The sequence below is a fragment of the Prionailurus bengalensis genome, chromosome B1 (assembly GCF_016509475.1).
Source record: "Prionailurus bengalensis isolate Pbe53 chromosome B1, Fcat_Pben_1.1_paternal_pri, whole genome shotgun sequence".
Taxonomy (NCBI): Eukaryota; Metazoa; Chordata; class Mammalia; order Carnivora; family Felidae; genus Prionailurus; species Prionailurus bengalensis.
Genome location: NC_057344.1, coordinates 76,663,512 through 76,687,170, shown reverse-complemented (window position 1 = coordinate 76,687,170; position 23,659 = coordinate 76,663,512). Strand labels below are relative to the sequence as shown.

Genomic DNA, 23,659 nt, shown 5'->3' with positions numbered 1-23,659 from the left:
CTCTCTCTAAAATTAAAAAAAAAAAGAATTTTGAACAAACCAATTACCAGCAATAATTGAATTACCAATCAAAAAACTCCCAACAAACAAAAGTAAAGGATGAAATGGGTTCATAGGTGAATTCTACCAAACATTTAAAAAATAGATTAATACCTATTCTTCTCAAACTATTCAAAAAAATACAAGAGGAAAGAAAACTTCCAAATTCATTCTGTGAGGCCAGCATTACCCTGACACCAAAACCAGATAAAGACACTACAAAAAAGAGAAATACAGGCCAACATAGATGTAAAAATACTAAACAAAATATTAGCAAACCAAATCGAACAATACATTAAAAAAAATCATTCACCAAGGGGCAACTGGCTGACTCAGGAGGTAAAGCATTGACTTCACTCAGGTCATGATCTCACAGTTCATGAATTCAAGTCAGCATCAGGCTCCTCACTGACAGTGCAGAGCCTGCTTATGATTCTCTCTCCCCCAGTCTCTCTACCCTTCCTCTGCTTGTGCTCACACACACACTCTAACTCCCCCTCTCAAAAATAAATAAACTTAAAAAAAATCATTCACCACAACAAAGTGGGATTTATTCCCAGAATGCAAGGGTGGTTCGATATTCACAAATTAATCAAAGTGATACATCACATCAACCAGAAAAAGGATAAAAACCATATGATCACTTCAATAAATATAGAAAAAGCATTTGACAAAGTAAAACATCCATTCATGATAAAAAACAAAAAACAAACAAACAAAAATAAAAACCTCTACATGGGCACCTGGGTGGCTTAGTCAGTTAAGCATCCAACTCTTGATTTCAGCTGTCATGATCTCACAAACCATGAGATTGAGCCCTACATCAGGCTCTGTCACTGAAACAGAGCCTGCTTAGGATTCTCTCTCCCTTTGCCCCTCACCTTCATACAAACCCAAGTGCTTGTGCACACGCACTCTCTCTCTCTCTCTCAAAAATCATTAAAAAAAAAAAAACCCTCAACAAAGTAGGTTTAGAGGGAACATACCTCAACATAATAAAGGCCCACAGCTACCATACGAAAAACTCACATCATACTCAACGGGGAAAAACTGAGAGCTTTTCTCCTAAGGTCAGGAACAAGACAAGGATGTCCACTCTCACCACCTGTATTTAACATAGTACTGGAAGTCCTAGACGCAGCAATCAGACAACAAATGGAAATAAAAGGCATCCAAATTGGTAATAAATAAAACTTTTACTATTTGCAGATGACATGATAACCCATATAAAAAAAACAAAAGATTTCTTCAAAGAATTACTACAACTGTTAAATGAATTCAGTAAGGCCACAGGATACAAATCAAGATACAGAAATCTGTTGCACTTCTAAACACTAATATTGAAGCAGCAAAAAGAGAAATTAAGAAAGCAATCCCACTTACAATTGCACCAAAAAGACTAAAGTATCTAGGAATAAAGTTAACCAAGGAGGTGAAAGACTTGTACTCTGAAAACTATAAAACACCAGTGAAAGAAACTGAACATGACCCAAGGAAGTGAAAAGATATTCCATGCTTATAGATTGGAAGAACAAATACTGTAAAAATATCTACACTACACAAAGCAATCTATAGATCTAATGCAACCCCTATCAAAATATCAACAGCATTTTTCACAGAACTAAAACAATCATAAAATTTGTAGGGAACCACAAAAGACCCTGAATAGCCAAAACAATCTTGGAAAAGATAAAGTTGAAAGTATCACAATTCCAGATTTCAAGTTTTATTACAAAGCTGTAGTAATCAAAACAGTATAGTACTACCACAAAAACAGGCACAGAACAATGGAACATGACAGAAAGACCAGAAAGAAGCCTGTGATTATATGGTCAATTAAACTTCATCAAAAGAGGCAAGAAGATGCAATGGGAAAAAGACTCTTCAACAAATAGTGTTGAGAAAACTGTACAGCAAGATGCAATAGAATGAAACTGGACCACTTTCTTACAACATACACAAAAATAAATTCGGGGCACCTGGGTGGCTCAGTCGGTTAGGTGTCCGACTTCAGCTCAGGTCATGATCTCACAGTTTGTGAGTTCGAGCCCTGAGTCGGGGTCTGTGCTGACAGCTCAGAGCCTGGAGCCTGCTTCAGATTCTGTGTCTCCCTCTTGCCCTCTGCCCCTCCCCTGATCGCACTGTCTGTCTCTCTCTCTCTCAAAAATAAATATACATTAAAAAAAATTTTTTAATAATTCAAAATGGATTAGAGACCTAAATGTGAGACATGCAACCATAAAAATCCTAGAAGAGAGAACAGGCAGTAATTTCTTTGACACTGGTCATGGCAACTTCTTTCTGAACATGTCTCCTGAGACAAGGTATAAAAGCAAAACTAAACTACTAGGACTACATCAAAATGAAAAGCTTCTGCACAGAAAAGGAAACCATCAACAAAACTAAAAGGCAACCTACAGAATGGGAAAAGATATTTGCAAATGACATATTTGATAAAGGGTTAGGATCCAAAATATATGAAGAACTTAACACCCAAAAAACAAATAATCCAATTGAAAAAATGGAAAGAAGACATGAACAGACATTTCTCCAAAGAAGACATACAGATGGCCAACAAAGACATGAAAAGATGCTCAACATCACTCATCATCATGGAAATGCAAATCAAAACTACAATGAGACATCATCTCACACCTGTCAGAATGACTATAATCAAAACCACAAGCAACAACAAGTGTTGGCAAGGATGTGGAGAAAAAGGAACCCCTAGCATTTTTGGGTGGGATTGCAAATTGGTGTAACTGCTATGGAAAACAGTATGGAGTTTCCTCAAAAAATTAAAAATAGGGGTGCCAGGGTGGCTCAGTCAGTTAAAATCTGACTTTGGCTCAGGTCATGATCTCACGGTTCATGAGGTCTAGTCCCACATCAGGCTCTCTGCTGTCAGCTCAGAGCCTGCTTCAGATCCTCTGTCCCTCTCACTTTCTGCCCCTCCTCCACTTGTTCTCTCTCTCAAAATTAATAAGTAAACTTAAAAAAAATAAAAATAGAACTACCCTGGGGCGGGGCACTTGGGTGGCTCAGTCAGTTAAGCATCCAACTCTTTATTTCAGCTCAGGTCATGATGATCTCAGAGTTCGTGGGTTCAAGCCCCAGGACTGGCTCTGTGTTGACAGCAAAGGGCCTGCTTGGGGTTCTCTCTCTCTCCCTCTCTCTCTGCCCCTCCCCTGCTCATTGGCACACACTCTCTCTCTAATAAATAAACACTTATTTTTTTAATGTTTATTTATTTAATTTTGAAAGAGAGAGAGAGAGAAAGGGCGCACAAGCTGGGGAAGGGCACAAAGAGAGGGAGACACAGAATATGAAGCAGGCTCTAGGCTCCAAGCTGTCAGCACAGAGCACAATATGGGACTCAAACCCATGAACCATGAGATCATGACCTGAACTGAAGTTGAACACTTAACCGAATGAGCCACCCAAGTACCCCAATAAACATTTACTTTTTAATTTTTTTTAATGTTTATTTATTTTTCAGTGAAAGAAATGGGGGGAGGGGCAGAGAGAGAGGGAGACACAGAAGCCGAAGCAGGCTCCAGGCTCTGAGCTATCAGCACAGAGGGGCTCGAAACCACCAACCAGGAAATCATGACCTGAGCCAAAGTTGGATGCTTAACCAACTGAGCGACCCAGGTGCCTCTAAATAAACATTTTAAAACAAAAAAAAGAAGAAGAAGAAAAACTGCTCTGGGGCACCTGGCTGGCTCATTAGGTACAGCACGTAATTCTTGATCTCAGGGTCACAAGTTCGAGCCTCATGTTGGGCACAGTTTACTTAAAAAGAAAAAAATTAAAATTAAAATTAAAAAAATAAAAAATAACTACCCTAAGATCCAGTAATCACACTACTGAGTATTTACCCCCAAAAAACAAAAACACTAATTTGGAAAGATAAATGTATCCCTACATATATATTTCAGCATTATTTACAGTAGCCAAACTACAGAAGCAGCCCATGTGTTGAATGGATAAGGAAAATGTGGTACATACACAATGGAATAAAAAGGAATGAAATCTTGCCATTTGCAACAACATGGATGGAGCGAGCCACAGTGTGTAATACTAAGTGAAATAAGTCAGAGAACGACAAACACCATATGATTCCACTCATACGTACAATTTAAGAAACAAATGAACAAAGGGAAAAAAGAGAGAGAAACCAAGAAACAGACTCAACTATAGAGAACTAATGGCTACCAGAGAAGAGGTGGGTGGGGGAATGGGTAAAACAGGTGATGGTGATTAAAGAGTACACTTATTATAAGCACTGAGTAATATATAGAACTGCTGAATCACTATACTGTACACCTGAAACACTGCACGTTAACTATAATGGAATTAAAATAAACAAAAAAATAAAAAATAGGTAATATCTTAGCTGACATGCCACCTTCCACTACAAAATTAAAACGGTAATGTGCTACTAAATTTCATCCTAAATAGTGTAAGTATAAGTAACAGAGAAAGACAAAAAAATTTTGAGGTTTTTATTTTAGTGTACACAAATTTTAATGGGGAAAGAGACAGAAGTAGCAAAAGGAAGGAAAAAAGAAAATGAAATCATAAAAGTGGTGGCATAACTATTATATATAAATTATAACGCTATCATTGCTAGTAGCATCAAATTTTTTAACACTCATTTGGGTACATAGCTATCTTACTCTTCAGAAAGTAAGTTAGTTTAAAATAAATAAGTCTAAAAAAGTTTATGTTTTAAACTAAAGGGTTTTTGTTTGTTTGTTTGTTTGTTTTAATATTCATTTTGAGAAAGTGTGAGCAGGGGGAAGGGCAGAAAGAGAGAGGGATAGAGAATCCCAAGCAGGCTCCATGCTGTTAGCACAGAGCCTGATGGGGGCTCAATCTCATGAATCTTGCATTCATGACCTGAGTCAAAATCAAGAATTGGATGCTTAACCAAATGAGCCACTCAGGTGTCCCTAAACTAAAGGCTTTTTAACAAACTCATGTTTAGTACCAAAATGAATCCTGTGAGATAAGTTCCAATATGGAACCACTAAAATCAAAACAACTATTTTAGGTGAGTTGGGTCTATGTGAATTGTACTTTAAAGTGTTTTTATTTAGCATTTTAGCCAAGAGAAAAAAATTTTTAAGTACTTGTTGAATCTAGAATTCCATGTAATTTTTTTAATGTTTATTATTTATTTTTGAGAGAGAAAGACGGAGCACGAGCTGGGGAGGGGCAGAGAGAGAGAGAGGGAGACAGAATCCACAGCAGGCTTCAGGCTCTGAGCTGTCAGCACAGAGCCTGACTTTGTGCTTAACCAACTGAGCCACACAGGCACCCCTATATAATTTTAATGGATATATTTCTATGTCTTCCTGTTGGAGGAGAAAATGAGATACTCAAGAATGACAGCTAAAAGTACAAATTACTCTTCACTAATGCAATCCCTAAACTAACATCAAATTTCTTCCAGTATATCAAAAACATACATTTTATAACTAAGTATATTTTAAATATATAAAAGAACACTTTTTACAGTCACACAGGCACATTTACCTATTTACTTACAATTTAGAACTGAACACTGTCTGTTAATAGTGCTTTCAGAAAGCCAGAACCCAGGAGTGCCTGGGTGGCTCAGTTGGTTAAGCATCTGACTTCAGCCCAGGTCATGATCTCAAAGTTCTTGAGTTTGAGCCCTACATCAGGCTCTGTGAGGACAGCTCAAAGCCTGGAGCCTGCTTTGGATTCTGTGTCCCCCTCTCTCTCTCTCTCTCTGCCCTCTTCTCATGCCCTGTCTCTCTCTCTCTCTCACTCTAAAATAAAAAAAACATTAAAAAGAAAGCCAGAATACATTACAGTACTTTCAAGGAACTTAACTGGGTTAAATTTAATATAAAATAAAAGATATCAAGGGAAACATTCAACTATTTCAAATTTACTTCAGAGGCAATTACTAATGCAAGACGCCTAGATGGCTCAGTCAGTTAAGCCTCCGACTCTTGATTTTGGCTCAGGTCATGATCTCACAGTTCGTGAGTTTGTAGCCAGATCCCCAGGTCAGGTTCTGCACTGGCAGCACAAAGCCTGCTTGGGATTCTCTCTCTCCCTCTCTCTTTCTCTCTACCCCTCCTCCACTGGTGCATGCTCACGCATACCTGTCGTCCCTCTCACCCTCTCTCTTAAATATGTTTAAAAAAAAAAGGAAAAGAAAAAGTTAATGTAAAAAACACCATATAACACTTCATACTTAGAAAATACCACCTCCATCAAGATTTGACTCAAACTCTAAGGACTGAAATTGATTTTCTATATTCACAGCCTACACAAAAATCAGATCAATTTTACCAATTTTTTAGGATAATTTTGATAAATACATGTATGAGTGTATGTGTGTGTGCCAGCTGACTAACAGCATGGCAGAAATGGAATTTCTAGAAGATCTGGTATGTTGGAGCTAGAATAAAATTCACAAATATACAGATACAGAATAATTACAGGTTTTCAAATGCAATTGTATTTATCTGGAGGCTTTTTTCCATGTGTACTTGTCATTAATTAATTTTACAAGCACCTTTTAACTTGTAGAGTTTCTAAAAATTGTATTTCTCGAATTTTGTCCTTTGTGTATTAGTGCAACGGTGGTTTTTTTCTTCCTTTGACTATCCTATTGCCTTCCTTCTTTTTTTCCCTTCCCTCCTCTCTTTCTCCCTCCCTTCTTTGGTTGTGAATATCAGTTAAACTCCTTCGTGATCTTGGGCAAGAAAATTTACCCCTCTAATTCTCAATTTTCTTTTATGTAAAACAGGGCTGATTCTATCTCATAGGATTTATTATATATTAAAACACCAATAGGCACTTAATGCTAGTTATCTTCGATTTTTCTCCCCACAATTTATAAACATCTAAAAAGAAAACTCATTTTTTGATGTTTAAAATTTGACCTACTGTCAATCAGTAAAAATTTAAAATATCATGGATGGGGCACCTGGGTGGCTCAGTCGGTTGGGCGGCCGACTTCGGCTCAGGTCACGATCTCACAACTCGTGAGTTCGAGCCCCGCGTCGGGCTCTGGGCTGACAGCTCAGAGCCTGGAGCCTGTTTCGGATACTGTGTCTCCCTCTCTCTGACCCTCCCCCATTCATGTTCTGTCTCTGTCTCAAAAATAAATAAATGTTAAAAAAAATATATATATATAAATAAAAATAAAAAAATAAAATAAAATATCATGGAAAATTCCAAATTTACACAAAATCATAAGAGAACTCCTAGGCACCCACCAGCCAACTTCACTCATTATCAACATTCTTCCACAAGACATTTTAACTAATAATATACGGCTTCTACAGTCCCTACAATTTGTTCATTGGAATTGTAATACTTTAAGGTTATTAAACTTTGGGGAGTAATCTTCTAGGAATTTAAAGTCTGCTGCCAAAATCTACATGAAATTGAGGAGACGGTATCCATACTATGTTGAATGTCATACTATGTTGAATGGATCCAAGAACAGGATCCAATGTGTGCTATACTGTGTTCTTTTTTGATAGCAGTGTCACTTTGCTTCTTTGTCTCCTCAAATGATTTTGGATTTAAAATTGTGTAGGGATACCTAGGTGGCTCAGCTGGTTGAGCATCTGACTCTTGATTTTGGCTCAGGTCACGATCTCACAGTTTGTGAGTTTGAGCCCCACATCAGACTTCGTGCTGATATGTTGGGCCTACTTGGGATTCTCTGTCTCCCACTCTCTCTCTGCCCCTCCCCCGACTCACTCTGTCTCTTTCACAAATAAACTTTAAAAAAATAGAGTAGAGACACCAAATGTTTGATATTATAAGACAGTTTCCCTTTTTCTTTTTAATTTTTTTATGTTTATTTTTGAGAGAGAGAAAGAGGGAGAGAGTGCGAATAGGGGAGGAGCATAGAGAAGGAGACAAAAAAATCCCAAGCAGGGTCGAGGCCCTGAGCTGTTAGCACAGAGCCGAATGCACGGTTCAAACTCAACAACCATGAGATCCTGACCTGAGCCAAACTCAGATGCTTAACCAACTGAGTCACCCAGTCGCCCTATAGGACAGTTTTCTATTAGTGAATTTGTTGAATGGGCTCTTATCCTAGTTGGTACAGATTTATATGCATACTCCTGTAAGTATCTTTAGTAACCTTGAAGACAATTAGAAATTGAAGACAATTTCTCTAATACCTGTATTGCTGTATTTATGTTTTAGCTTGTCATTATTGGAGTGGGGATAAAATATTAATTGCAAATCATAGTTCATCACAGTCCCAAGAGCCTCAAATCATTGGGACTACTGCATAATATAAATTCCATGTGAAAATGCCAACTCATTGGTATGGATGAGGAAATGTTAAGACATGAAAACTTGCTATGGAACAAAACTTTAAGGGTATTTTTGCCTAAAGTAAGTCAAATTTTGACTCTAATGAGCATGTTTTCAGCTAGCTTCTCTATTCTCTGGCCCCACAGGGTATACTGTTACTTGACTGGTCATTCTATTATTTTTTCCAATCGTTTAGAGGAAGGTAGAAATTTCCACCTAAGATTTTCTCTCTCTCTACCTATGGCAAGTGAAAATGTCATTCCCCTTCACTCCCTTGGGCTGCCTCTTCTTTTCCTTCCAATCTGGATTCTGTTATTTTTTTAACTGGAAGCTTCCTTGGCATTGTAACTCAAGTTGAAAAGCCTCTTAGGGGGGTACCTGGGTGGCTCAATTGGTTAAGGGTTCAATTCTTATTTCAGCTCAAGTCATAATCTCACAATTTGTAAGTTTGAGCCCTACATCAGGCTGTCTGCTGTCAGTGCCAAGACCACTTTGCATCCTCTGTCTCCCTCTCTCTCCCTACTCATGTGCTTTCTCTCAAAAATAAAAAATAAAAAAAAAACATTTATAAATAAATAAATAAACAAACAAACAAATAAAGGCTCTTGGTGGGGTGCCTGGGTGGCTCAGTCAGTTAAGGATCTGACTTCGGCTCAGGTCATGACCTTGTGGTTCCTGAGATCAAGCCCTGCATCGGGCTCTGTGCTGTCAGCACAGAACTTGCTTCTGATCCTCTGTTCCCCTCTCTCACAGCCCCTCCCCAGCTCACTTGCGCACGCTCTGTCTCTCTCAAAAATAAACTTAAAAAAAAAAAGCCTCATAGGTAGTACCTAGGAAAAATTAAAACATGTCCACACAAGGACTTGTATGGAAATGTTCTGGAGCAGCTCTATCCCATAATGGCTAATGGAAACCACCTGGTGACTGAATGAACTGTGGTACATCCATAATAGAATACAATGCAGCAATAAAAAGAAACTATTAATATATGCAAGAACTACAAGCAATCTAAAATCAGTATGCTAAGTATAAGAAGTTGGTCACAAAAAGATACCTACTGTATGATTCCATTTTTATTTGACATTCAGAAAAAGACAAAATGATAGGAACAGAAATTAGATCACTGGCTGCCAAAGGTTGAGAATGAGCGAGAAGACTGACTACAAAGAGGCACAAGGAAACTCTCTGGAAGTCACAGAAATATCCTACATCCCAGATGTGATGATGGATACTATATACATCAAACTGTACACCTAAAAGGGATGAATTTTATCTTATGGAAATTATACCTAATTAAGCCTCATTAAAAAAAAAAGATGGCATAAATATAGTCTCTGCCTTTAAGCTCATAGTCTGGGGTAATATATAAACACATAAAAGAACGAGGTAAATGCTATAATAAGTTATAAACAAAGTTCTGTGGTGGGATGGAGGAAGAGTAAAATTCTGCAGTGGAGCAAAGGGTTCTTAGAGAACACAGTATCTAAACTATGTCTTAAAGTGTGAGTATAACTATAATGGACAAAGAAGGAAGAAAAGCATCCAAGCAGAGAGAACAGCTGATAGAAAAGCACAGAAGTTATAGAGACAGGACCTAAGAAAGGTGTAAGAAAAAGTCAGTATGGGCTTGAGTATAGTATATAGAGTGGTCATATGACAGAGGAAACAAAGTATAAGAGTAGAGCCTTATGCTGTGGAATGGTATGGCAGAGGAAACGAACAGTTCTGAAAGGTGTTAAAAATAATCTTAGCAAGAGATACCTGGGGTCAGAATTAAGGAGACTATTTAGTGATGGACTGGTTATGGGAATAAGGAAAAAGATAAGTCAAATCAAGTTTCTGGTCAGGGCACCTGGGTGGCTCAGTCAGTTGACCATCGACTCTTGATTTCAGCTCAGGTCATGATCTCACGGTTCATGGGATCAAGTCCCAAGTCAGGCTCTGGGCTGACAGAGCAGAGCCTGCTTGGGATTCTCTCTCTCTCTCTCTCTGCCCCTTCCACGTACACACACATGCTCTCTCTCTCTCAAAAGTAAATAAACATTTTTACGGGGCGCCTGGGTGGCGCAGTCGGTTAAGCGTCCGACTTCAGCCAGGTCACGATCTCTCAGTCCGTGAGTTCGAGCCCCGCGTCGGGCTCTGGGCTGATGGCTCAGAGCCTGGAGCCTGTTTCCGATTCTGTGTCTCCCTCTCTCTCTGCCCCTCCCCCGTTCATGCTCTGTCTCTCTCTGTCCCAAAAATAAATAAACGTTGAAAAAAAAAAAATGTCGCACACAAAAAAGACTGCATACATTGCCCACTGAGACTTCTAAGGGCAAAAGAAAAAATAGTAATTTAAAAAAAAAAAAAAGTAAATAAACATTTTTAAAATATCAAGTTTCTGATAAAGGCAAAGTGATACCATTGAAATGAAGAATGAAAAAAGGAAATACAGTTGTGTTTGATAATCTCAGGGGGAGGCATCTGTCTTCCATTTTCCTATCTACTAATTAGCTTACTTGTATTCCTTCTCTAACTAAAACTGGGTTTTATTATAAGTTATATATTTTAACTACTTTATAAAATAACTGTTAAGAAATAAAGGCAACCTAGCAACCTAACCTCTCCAGTCTTGTTTTCTTGTTAAAAAACAAGTTTAAGGAGCACCTGGGAAGCTCAGTTGGTTAAGCATCCTAGTCTTGATTATGGCTCAGGTCATAATCTCACAGCCGTCAGAGCCCCATGTTGGGCTCCTTGCTGGGGCCTGATTATGAATTTCTCTCTCACTCTCTCTCTGCCCCTCCCCCCACTTGTGCACGCGTGCTCTCTCTCTCTCTCTCTCTCTCTCTCTCAAAAAAAAAAAATTTTAATAAAGTACTACCTCAAGGAGCTATTTTGTGAATTAAATGAGATAATCCTTATAAAACACTTACATTGCCTATATGTAATCAACACTCAGTCACACACCCTAATTTACGTTCAAGTTCAGCTTTATTACAACTGGATCACAGGCAAAGCATTAATTTCAGTCTTTCCTCCTGAAGCACCACGTGAATAATTTGATGTAACTGTTCATGCACTTAACCCACAGAATATAAAATCATATCCAACAATATAAACTAGAAAAATATTTAGACAATCTACTATGCTGAATTTAGAACTTAGCTAAACTATTTCTTAAATATCTCACTTAACAGAAATTAGTCAACACAACAATCTCTACTGTTCTGAAACAAGGCTCCTGAAATTTTTATGTCAAAAGCCATCTTGTCAATTTAACTGTAGTATCTAAGAGATTAACAAATGGTCATCATTTGACTCACAACTATTTTGTTTTAAGAGTTCATCCTTGGGCAGATGAACATGTTAAAAGTAATAAAACTATAAAGCTCCCTATTAATACAAATGAGATTTCGATGCAGCTTATTACCATTCCATCAAAATTACCAGGAACTTATAAAGAATTAAGACTCGAAGAATAATATATTTTTTCTAAGTTGTTTCTTTTGCATGGGTAGGGGTCAGAAGAAAAAAAATAAGGTTTCTTTTACCATTTTATAACATTCTACAATTCTAAAAGCTCAGAAAACTCCTTTAATTACCAAAATTTAAAACACAACCTCCACACATACAATTTCCCAAGAACTTTTATTTATTTTCCTTTGGTAATACAGGGTTGTTTCTAAGATGAAAATTGCTCATCTATCTGTATATATAAATACAAGGGTTTAAAAAAAAAAAAAGAGGGGCGCCTGGGTGGCTCAGTCAGTTAAGCGTCCGACCTCAGCTCAGGTCACGATCTCACGGTCTGTGAGTTCGAGCCCCGCGTCGGGCTCTGGGCTGATGATGGCCCAGAACCTGGAGCCTGCTTCCGATTCTGTGTCTCCCTCTCTCTCTGACCCTCCCCCGTTCATGCTCTGCCTCTCTCTCTGTCTCAAAAATAAATAAACGTTAAAAAAAAAAATTTTTTTTAATAAATAAATAAAAGAAAAATGACAAATTTTCTTTCCCTACAACGTCTTCATTGATCTACAGAATTCTATTACCTGTAATTACCTCAGTATTTCTAGGTGGGAAATAACCTGACCTAATATACTATAAATTGGTCCTATATTTTCTTCACTGGCTATTATATACGCATTATTTTGTTCTATGTTATAGTTGTATAATATAGTGCCAGCAAGACAGGACTAAGATGGCCTAAAAAAAAAAAAAAAAAAAAAAAAAAAAAAAAACTTTACAAACATCTACAAATATTAGGTAAATATAACAAAAACTACTTTTCGATGTAGACCTAAGCTTTCAAGAAAAAAAGGCAATCTCTAAGAGCCTAAAATGAAGAAACAGAAAAACAGTAAGAATTTGAACTGTTACTACAACTGCTAAAGGGGCGCAGGAAGGAAGGCTAGTGACCTAGGGACTAGCATTTTAATGCCTATGTAGAAACACAAAATAAAGTACTGTGCCCACTCAAGGTGGGGAAATAGAAATTAAATCTCCATATACATATGGTACTCTTAAAGCTCAAAAAGTAGATCTCCCTTCCTCCTCCCCTCCAAAAAACTCACCAACTGGCAAAAGGAAATTACAAATAGCCAGTCTTTGGCTGGGCTACTATCTTAAAAAAAGAAAGAGAAAAAAAGTTTTCTCCAGGAAAATAAATTCTGGGATGATCTTCATAGGTTTGGGAGTTCAAATTTACACTATTGTCATGAACTGGAAACCCAATGCTGATTAAAAAAAAAATTAAAAAATTTAGGGGCACCTGGGTGGCTCAGTCAGTTAAGCATAAAACTCTTAAAAAAAAAAAAAAAAAACACTCTTGATTTTGGCTCAGGTCATGATCTCCCAGTGCATGAGACTGAGCTCTACACTGGGCTCTGTGCTGACAGCGCAGAGCCTGCTTAGGATTCTCTGTCTCCCTCTCTCTCTGCGCCTCCCCTGCTCGCTTGCTGTCTTTCAAGAATAAATAAACATACATTTAAAAAAGATATGAATCACAAGTGAGATTGAAAATATGAAACATTAAGAGACATGAAGGATAGAATGGGAAAAAAACCAACATGTCATGTATTAAGAGTTCCAAAATACAAATAGATAAAATGAAGAAAAGCCATTATTCATGAAAATTCTCTAGAAAAAACACAAATCCTCAAATTTAGGAAGTACAACCACCCATACATAGGTTATGGTGAAACTACGAAACCCCAAAGTCAAACAAAGAATCTTAAAAGCAACCATAGAAACAGATTACCCATAAAGTTAAGCAATTACAACTATTAACAGTAATAACTTCAACAATAAGAACAGAACAGTATCTTCAAAATATTAAGAGAAAATTATTGTCAACTGGAAACCTGCATCCAGCTAAACTACATTCAAGAGAAAGGTCAATATGAGGAAATTTCTAAACAAAAAACAGAGTTTGCCACTCAAAAACCCTCAATGAAAGAACTACTGAAGGATACACTTCAGAAACAGAAACAAAAAATAGAATGATATACAAGGCATACATGTGAGCCAACCATTTAGTAAATATCAGTAAGTCTAAGAACTGTGAAGAAATATAATCTTCTTGTTCTCCAGTATTCAGTGCCTCTGCCTGCAAGGGGATTATATGCACTTATCCTGTGAAACTAAAGAATGAGATGATAACACAAGCACGGCCATATGATTTCCCTTGATCAATGAAACACAAATGGAAGGGACTTGTCACGTGGTAGCAGAAACTTAAGAGCATCAAAGTTCAATACTATACAAACAAATTTGAGGAAGGGAATGGTAAGCAATAAGCCAAGATCCAGATTACTTATCTGTCATATTAAGTAACTTGGCCTTTACCCAGAAATGAATGAAAAACTGTAGAAAGATTTTGAAAGGAAAATCAAATGGTCATATTTTAACTGTACATAAAATATTCCAGAGGTTGTGGAAGGTATTTGAAAGAGACTAGAGAAGCAGGAATACCAGCAAGTAAGTTATTCCAACTATACAGGAAAATAATTGAGTATCTCAACTAGCGTAGTATACTGAAGATGTAGGAGAGAGAGGAGTACAGAAATATTCAGTATTCCAAATGATATTCCAACACCAATATTCAAATTAATGACCTCGAATTATCAAATAAAAGACCAAATCACCATCAGTATACTGCTAAATATCACAAAAAGTTCAAATTTACGGTTTAAGAATTTTTAAATAATCTCTACATACAACACTGAGCTCAAACCTACAACCCCAAGATCAAGAGTCACATGTTATTCCGGGTGCCTGGGTGGCTCAGTGGGTTAAGTGTCCAACTTCAGCTCAGGTCATGATCTCGCAGTCTGTGGGGTCGAGCCCCACGTCAGGCTCTGTGCTGACAGCTCAGAGCCTGGAGCCACTTCTGATTCTGTGTCTCCCTCTCTCTCTGCCCCTCCCCCACTCATGCTCTCTCTCTCTCTCTCTCTCTCTCTCTCTCTCTCTCTCTCTGTCTCAGAAATAAACATTAAAAAAATTAAAAAAAAAAAAAAAAGAAAGAAATGTAGTGGCAAAGTAATAAAGGACATTAAAAATTCATCCACATGCATCCCTCCACCACCTCATTCCAGACAGGTTGGTAATACAGCCAGAAACTAAGTACCACATTGTATTTCATATATATATTGCCATTAGATTGTCCTAGATGCTTTAGCTGGGTAAGAGGGAAGAAGATAAAGAATTCCAAGTAAAAGATGTATGAGAGACATCATCATCTCTAATAATATAATCAATGTAGTCAACATATAAATGTCACAAAGATGATAAACTTTACATTTTCTTAGAGATCAACAGTCAGGAACAAGAGTGGAGTATACAAGTATCAGAAAATAAATTTAATAAACTGAAGGACAGAAGTATAGTGAAAAAATGGGAGTACCTAGAGGCTAAAGAACTGACACTTTAAACTCCATGAAGGCAAAGTCCATACCTCTCTTGCTCACTGTTTTATTGCCAGCACCATGTAATAGCACACCATTTCTGCTCCACAAATATTCATTGAACGAGTAAATGGATTGATCCCAATGAAAATAAATACATGTTTAATAAAAGGGAATAATGTCATGTTATTAAAGCATAAAAGGAGTCGTCAATATAGCAACATGTAAAATGTTCCACTCTAAAATCTTATTCATAGACAGGGCACACCTGGGTGGCTCGGCTGGTTAAGAGTCCAACTCTTGATTTTGGCTCAGGTCATGATCTCACGGTTGTGAGACTGAGCCCCACAGGATCATCACAAAACACAGAGCCTGTTTGGGATTCTCTCTCCCTCTCTCTCTCTCTCTCTCTGCCCCTCCCCCTCAAAAAAAAAAACTTTAAAAAATAAAATACAATCTTATTTACAGTTGATCTTTGACTTCTTAAATAAACATATTATTTGAAAAGTTAAATGCTAAACCCCAGTTAAAATATACACCCTAATTCTTTGGAAGAAAAAATAATCTTGTCCCATAAATTTGAGTATATGGTACTTTATTTGGAAAATCTATCACGGAAACAAATCAACTCCAAGGAAAGGTCATCTGAACAAATGAAACTATGACTACATCCTGACAAACAACTAAAGACAACAAATGGTATTAACTTCTGCAACTGATTAACAAAAGCATCATCTTTTCCTATTAATGTGCTCACTAAGATCAGTATAAAGTCACAAAAAAAGATTATTAAAACCCCACACTTTCCTGGGGCACCTAGCTGGCTTGGTTGATAGAGCATGTGACTCTTGACTTCAAGGTCATGAGTTCAAGCCCCACGTTGGAGGTAAGTTTACTTCAAAAATAAATAAAAATTTTTTAATGAAAATTTTTTAAAAATTCAGTTCCTTATACAATCAATAAACAAGTTCATTTCAATCCTGGAAGCTAAGCCAACTAAATATTAACCATGAAAGTAAAGAAGCAAACTACAATATCTTGTATAAAGATTACGTGATTAATTCCATCCAATTTAAAAATCACATTCAAAAAATAAAAAATAAAAATCACATTCATTAAAACCTTTCTCTTCCTCATATGTATTTTAGGTTATTGGGGGGGTGGGGGGGGCCCTACCTTCCATAACGCAAATCTTGACTATTAGGCAAGTTGTAAACAATCTAGATACTTTCCAAGTTACTATTCAATTACAAGACTGAAAGATGCCTCAAACCACTTTTTCACATTTCAGGTTTTTTGTAATTATAAACCATATACGGTTTAGTGGTTAACAGCTCAGGTTATGGATTCCCTGAGCTTCAATCTCAACAATATAAACTGCTCTGTAACTTAAGCAAGCTACTCATCTTCTGTATCTCAGTTTCATCATTTATAAAGTGAATATTATAACAGTACAATCTGTTCTACTATAACTTATATCTTTGCCTTTGCCTTGAATTACCTCCTACAGAATTGTTAAAGAGTAGAATAATACAGAAATAGTGTGTAAGTGATGCTGGTTCATATGTAATTGTTTCCAACAGAATAAAAAAAATCCTTGGCAATATATGAAGATCTTATGAAAAACCTAAAAATTTGCAGAACTGCTTTCCTTTAACGCAAATAGTGCCTGGCTTAATGATTCCAAGAATTAGTATGCTTTTTCCACGACATTAAGTATCTGACAATCTGTAAGTACAAATGAAGAAAGTACAAAGACATTTCCTTCTGTACTAAAACAATGAATTAATAAGGAAAGCTACACATTGGATCAGACATTTAGTACTGATAAAAATGTTGTCTATCAGAAGCTAAAGAAACCAAGCCTACATCTCAAAGAAGGAAGCATAAACTCTAGGGTTAGTTAGTTCCACAAAGTGAATGTGATGCTAACATGAAAATATCAATAGAGATTTAACCTTGCTAGTATTTTCATCAGGATTATTATTGATTTTGTTAGTATTCCAGTTACAAGGTCCCACAGGTTTTGAATGGCCCACCCCAATCCTATCTTTCCCCATAAATCCTGTTATTTTTAGTACACTTTTGCAGAACACAAGACATTTTGGCAGAAACACCTAACACCTATCTGTGAGAACTCTAAGAATTAACTTGGATCAATACATACATCAAACAGGACCTGGCATACTTAATAAATCTTAGATTTTGCTATTATCTATTATAACTCAAAATATTTTTTTTATTTTAGAAAGAGAGTGAGAGAGCATGAACAGGGGAGAGTGGGGGGGGGGGGAGAGAGAGAGAAAATCTTAAGTAGGCTCTGTGCTAAGCTACCAAAGCACCTCAAAATAACAAATTAATTTTAACTCAAAAGCATACCAGTTATCAATATCTGTGTCCCCTACCTCAAGGGTCATAAATCAACTTACCATTAAAGAAAATAAAAACTTAACCCCCAAAAAACCTTAGAAAATAAAGAACCATAATCTACCAAATGTTTTAGTAAACTAACAAAATCACCCACTCACACTTTTGGCCATGGGCACTGCCTTACCCATCCAATGACAACTACAGTAAAGAAAATTATTCTGAAATGCTTTGGATTTTGTGTCTGCTGGATGTCTATTAATTTCACAGCAATTTGATCTAGGAAAATGAGTTGGTGAGGGGTACCTGGGTGGCTCAGTCAGCTGACTCTTGATCTCAGCTAAGGTCATCATCCCAGAGTCCTGGGATCAAGCCCCACGTCAGGCTCTGTGCTCTCTCCCTCTCCCTCTGCCCCTCCCTTGCACTCACGTATGTGCGCACACACACACAGTCTCTCAAATAAAAACTAATTTTTAAAAAAAAAATGAGTTGGTAATAATGTTAATAATCATTTTACAATACCTTTATGTAATTTTCTTTAATATTTTCTCCATTTTAGATACCAGTGAGCCTCTTTATATCAGTTCCTACTTTGTTTTTAGAAAAGATTTGTTGACACTCATTTGAAACTGATTATCATATTACTATCAAGACTATTTTTTCTTAATTTCATGTATTAACAAAATCAACACTTTTTTTTAAAGGCTTTGTGTTAAAATGTTTTTATATACATATACAGTTATAAGCTCTGAGATATAATAACAATTTTTTGTCAAGATATTGAAGCCCCAAGATCATAAAAACTGGATTCAACTAGATACTATACATAGGATTTAAGATAATATATTTGTATTACTTTATGAGAAACATATTTTCACTAGAAACAACAAAATTCAAACACTTCATTGAGTCCCATTTAAAATTCCCATAGCTTTAAAAGATTTACTATAGCTTATAAATAAAAATACCACACCAATCAAGTTATTATTCATTAACAAAGATCTTGTTAGGCAAGATCGCTTTCAGTTCCCAAGAAAGAGATTTATTTCTAACAAAACATAATTAAGACCTCATCAGTTCTTCATCTTTCTCTAAGGATATATACTAAAAAAAACCCAGCCCTTCATTTCTAAAACTGCAGTTTTTATAGAACATAAATCACTAAAAGATTGATGAGATAAGTCTGGTCAAAAAATGTCTGGGAATGGGGCGCCTGGGTGGCTCAGTCGGCTAAGCGTCCAACTTCAGCTCAGGTCATGATCTCGCAGTTCGTGGGTTCAAGCCCCGCGTCAGGCTCTGTGCTGACAGCTCAGAACCTGGAGCCTGTTTCAGATTCTGTGTCACCCTCTCTCTCTGACCATCCCCCGATCATGTTCTATCTCTCTCTGTCTCAAAAATAAATAAACGTTAAAAAAAAAATTTTTTTTAATGTCTGGGAAATAAATGTAAACACCCAGGTGCAACAGAAATAACAGAAATTGGGGTACCTGGGGGGCTCAGTGAGTTAAGCATCCAACTTCAACTCAGACCATGAATGATCTCATGGCTCGTGAGCTCAAGACCCGTGTCTGACTCTGGGCTGACACCTCAGAGCCTGGAGCCTGCTTCAGATTCTGTGTCTCCCTCTCTCTCTCCCCTGCTGCTTATGCTCTGTCTTGTCTCTCTCGCTCAAAAATAAACATTAAAAAAAAAGAAAGGAAGAAATAACAAAACTTAGAGCATGACCATCAGATAGTTACATAACCTTAGAAGTCATTTGATATCCAACTTCCTACCCAAAGTAGGACTCTGCTCTATAAAATCTCCAATATGCAGTCCTCCACAATCTCCAGCACCAAGAAATTTGGTACTTCACATAGCACATTTCAGGCACATATATTACTCTTGGACAAATCCAATTAAATCTTTGAAGAATCAGAAAAGATACCAAAAACACACAAAAAATGTTAAAAATCTAAAACTGGGAGTGTTTTATGACATTAGTTTAGCAAATTAGAAAGAATTCATGTACTGTCAACAGCTTTTGTTTTTGTTTTTGTTTTACTTTGTATACCGTCCCAACAGCTTTTAAGCCAAAGACTCACTAGAAAGACTCACTACATACAAGTTGGTTTCTGAGTATATATCCCATTCCATGAAATAATATCAGAGGAAAAAAAAGAAACTACTTTAAGAGCAGGTTGTAAGAGACTATTCTGAAAATAAGTTAACAAAATTGCTCCTTTGGGGTAAAACAGATATTAAGGTAATTCAAAACTGTATAACGAAAAACACAAGCCACCTGATAAGAATCTTCACAAGAAATGTCAGAAAATAGTAAAAGAAATATGGCATTAAGGTCTTAACAACATTATCTTCTGCAGAAATGAATAAAACTAGGCTAACTTTTCTGCCCATGGACACCTCAAGGAAGCATCGTTAAATCTCACCTCCCACTGCCATCATGTCTAAGTCAGAGTCTCCCAAAGATTCTGAACAGGTGCGGAAGCTTTTCATCAGAGGTTTGAGCTTTGAAAACAGACAATGTGAGTCTGATTAGCCATTCTGAGCAATGGGGAACACTCACGGACTGTGTGGTAATGAGATCCAAACACCAAGCACTCCAGAAGCTTCGAGTTTCTCACATATGCCACTGTGGAAGAGGTGGATGCAGCCATGAATGCAAGGCCACACAGGATGGATGGAAGAGTTTTGGAACCAAAGAGGGCTGTCTTGAGAGAAGATTCTCAAAGACCTGGTCCCCACTTAACTGTGAAAAAGATTTTTGTTGGTGGCATTAAAGACACTGAAGAACATCATCTAAGAGATTATTTTGAACAGTATGAGAAAATGGAAGGGATTGATATCATGAATGACCAAGGCAGTGACAAAAAGAGGCTTTGTTTTTGTAACCTTTGATGACCATGACTCTAGACAAGATTGTCATTCAGAAATACCATACTGTGAATGGCCACAACTGTGAAGTAAGGAGAGCTCTAAGCAAAAGATGGCTAGTGCTTCATCCAGCCAAAGAGGTAGAAGCAGTTCTGGAAACTTTGGTGGTGGTCGTGGAAGTGGTTTTGGTGGGAATGACAACTTTGGTCGTGGAGGAAACTTCAGTGGGCAAGACAGCTTTAGTGGCAGTCGAGGTAGTGGTGGATATGGTGGCATCAGGGATGGCTATAACAGATTTGGTAATGACGGAAGCAACTTCGGAGGTGGTGGAAACTATAATGATTTTGGCAGTTACAAAAATCAATCTTCAAATTTGGGACCCATGAAAGGAGGAAATTTGGGGGGCAGAAGCTTCACCCCTATGGTGGTGAAGGCCAATACTTTGCCAAACCATGAAACCAAGGTGGTTATGGCGGTTCCAGGAGCAGCAGTAGCTATGGCAGTGGCAGAAGGTTTTAATTACTATCAGGAAACAAAGCTTAGCAGGAGAGGAGAGCCAGAGAAGTGACAGGGTAGCTACAGGTTACAACAGATTTGTGAACTCAGCCAAGCACAATGGTGGCAGGGCCTAACTGCTACAAAGAAGACATGTTTTAGACAATACTCATGTGTATGGGCAAAAAACCCAAGGACTGTATTTGTGACTAACTGTGTAACAGGTTATTTTAGTTTCTGTTCTGTGGAAAGTGTAAAGCATTCCAACAAAGGGTTTTAATGTAGATTTTTTTTTTTTTTTTTTGCACCATGCTGTTGATTGTTAAATGTAACAGTCTGATCATGATGCTGAACAAAAGTGTCTTTAAAAAAAAAAAAAAAAAAAAAACCCTAGGCTAACTAATGATTGTAATTTAGCAAATGATAAGATTAGGACATTTCCATTTAATATAATAAACACCTTTGAAGTACCAAGCACTGTAAAAAGCTCTAGACGTAAAAGGATAAATGAAACAATTTATTATCTAAGTAAGCATTATAAAAGAAATCAATTCTGGACTTTTTTCTTTCAGATACACAAAAACTATTAAAAATATTTTAAAGAACATGTGTGTGAAAAGATACTTTACAATATAAAAAATATACTAGATTAGTTTAGCTAGGTCAGGATGAGAAAGAAAACCCTTTCTTTCTCTTTTAATTCACAAACAAAAAAAAAATTCTTATTTTTCAGCTTCCTAAATGTTTTCTCAGTTTAAAATTAACCAACTTGGGGCGCCTGGGTGGCGCAGTCGGTTGAGCGTCCGACTTCAGCCAAGTCACGATCTCGCAGTCCGTGAGTTCGAGCCCCGCGTCCGGCTCTGGGCTTATGGCTCAGAGCCTGGAGCCTGTTTCCGATTCTGTGTCTCCCTCTCTCTCTGCCCCTCCCCCGTTCATGCTCTGTCTCTCTCTGTCCCAAAAAAATAAATAAACGTTGAAAAAAATAATAATAAATTAAAAAATAAAATAAAATAAAATGAACCAACTTAAATGGAAACAAGGGGCCTAAATGATGAATTCTATTACCACCAAGAAACTACAAAGTTTTTAAAATTCATCAATTCATCCACATTTCTTTTATTTATCAACATCAATAAACAATAACAATATCTACTCATGATCTACATAAATGTTCATATACTTTGAGTCATTTATTCCACTTCTGGAAATTTCAATACACAAAGCTGCCTAAGGAAGCATTTCAATAGCAAAAAAAAAAAAAAAAAAATTTTTTTTTCATCATTTCCTCTTATACTGAAAACTACAAAACATTGATTAAAGAAATTAAGGAAGACCTAAACAAATGGAAAGACAGTCCAAATGCATGCAATGGAAAACTCAATATTCCCTAAAGTTATCTACAGCTTCAACACCTCCCCATCAAAATCCCAGCTTGCTTCTTCACAAAAAGTGACAAGCTGATCCTACAATTAACACAGAAATGCAAAGAATCTAAAATAGCCCAAAAAATCTTGAAAAAAAAAGAACAAAGTAAGAGGACATATATATCCCTATTTCAAAACTTATTACAAAGCCTCAGTAATCAAGACAGTGTGGCCGTGGTGAAGAATAGACATACATATCAAAGAAAAAAAAGTCCAGATAAATCCTTAACACTTACAGTCAACTGATTTTTGACAAAGATGTAAAGGTATAATTCAATGGGAAAGAATACCCATTTCAACAAAGAGCAGTGAAATCCACATACAAAATGATAAATTTAGAATGGGTGATGGGCATTGAGGAGAGCACTTGTTGGGATGAGCACTGGGTGTTGTATGTAAACCAATATGACGATAAATTATATTTAAAAGAAAAAAGAAAAAAAAAGATGAATTTAACCCCTATCTTATCATTTTCTCACATCACACAAAAATCAACTCAAAATGGATCACAGGCCTAAATGCAAGAGCCAGAACTACGAAACATCTTGAACACAGGATGTAAATGTTCTAAAATTAGACTGTGGTAATGCCTGCACAGCTCTGTAAACTTAATGAAAATCACTAAATTATATACGTATATTAAGTGAATTTTATGGTATATAAATTACACCTCAACAAAGGTGTTTAAAAACGAGTCATCTCTAAAATATCACAATGACTATTAAATAAATTCCAAAAGAACTACATAGCATATTTCAGAGCCAATAAGGCTAGTAATAGCTACATACAAAAAAAAAAAAAAAATTTACAAGGTTGGAGTATGATAACTTATCTAAAATTACAAATATTAAAATAATAGCAAATACTTGTAACAGTACTCAATGTGCCACACATTATTTTAAGTGATTTATAAGTTTTTATTCATTTAATCCTTGCTACAATGTAGTTTCCCCATTCTACAGAGGAAAAACTATGGCACAAATAGGTTAAAAAAACTTGCTCAAGATCACAACAGGGTGTTGGGTTAATGATTTTTTTTCTCCTTTCACAAATATCTTTATATTACTACCATTATGCATTTGAAAACAGTAGTGAACATCATTGGCTGCCTATCCACTATCCAATTATCCTTTCAATTTCTTACCCGGATTTTTGTGTATCCACCTCTCCCCATACAGCCCATGTACTTCAGAGAAAATTAACCCCATCCTTAGGTACAGTACTTGGTCCTGGTTTGCTTAAGCCAATCAG

The 23,659-nt window shown here is 36.7% G+C and overlaps 1 protein-coding gene and 1 pseudogene across 8 annotated transcripts in view; one reads left to right on the top strand and one right to left on the bottom strand.

The window, feature by feature from the left end:
• The window catches only part of LRBA (LPS responsive beige-like anchor protein), a 786,930-nt gene that overhangs the window by 756,376 nt on the left and 6,895 nt on the right, over nucleotides 1-23,659 (bottom strand). The window lies entirely within an intron of this gene.
• Nucleotides 19,240-21,166, top strand: LOC122475656 (annotated as a pseudogene).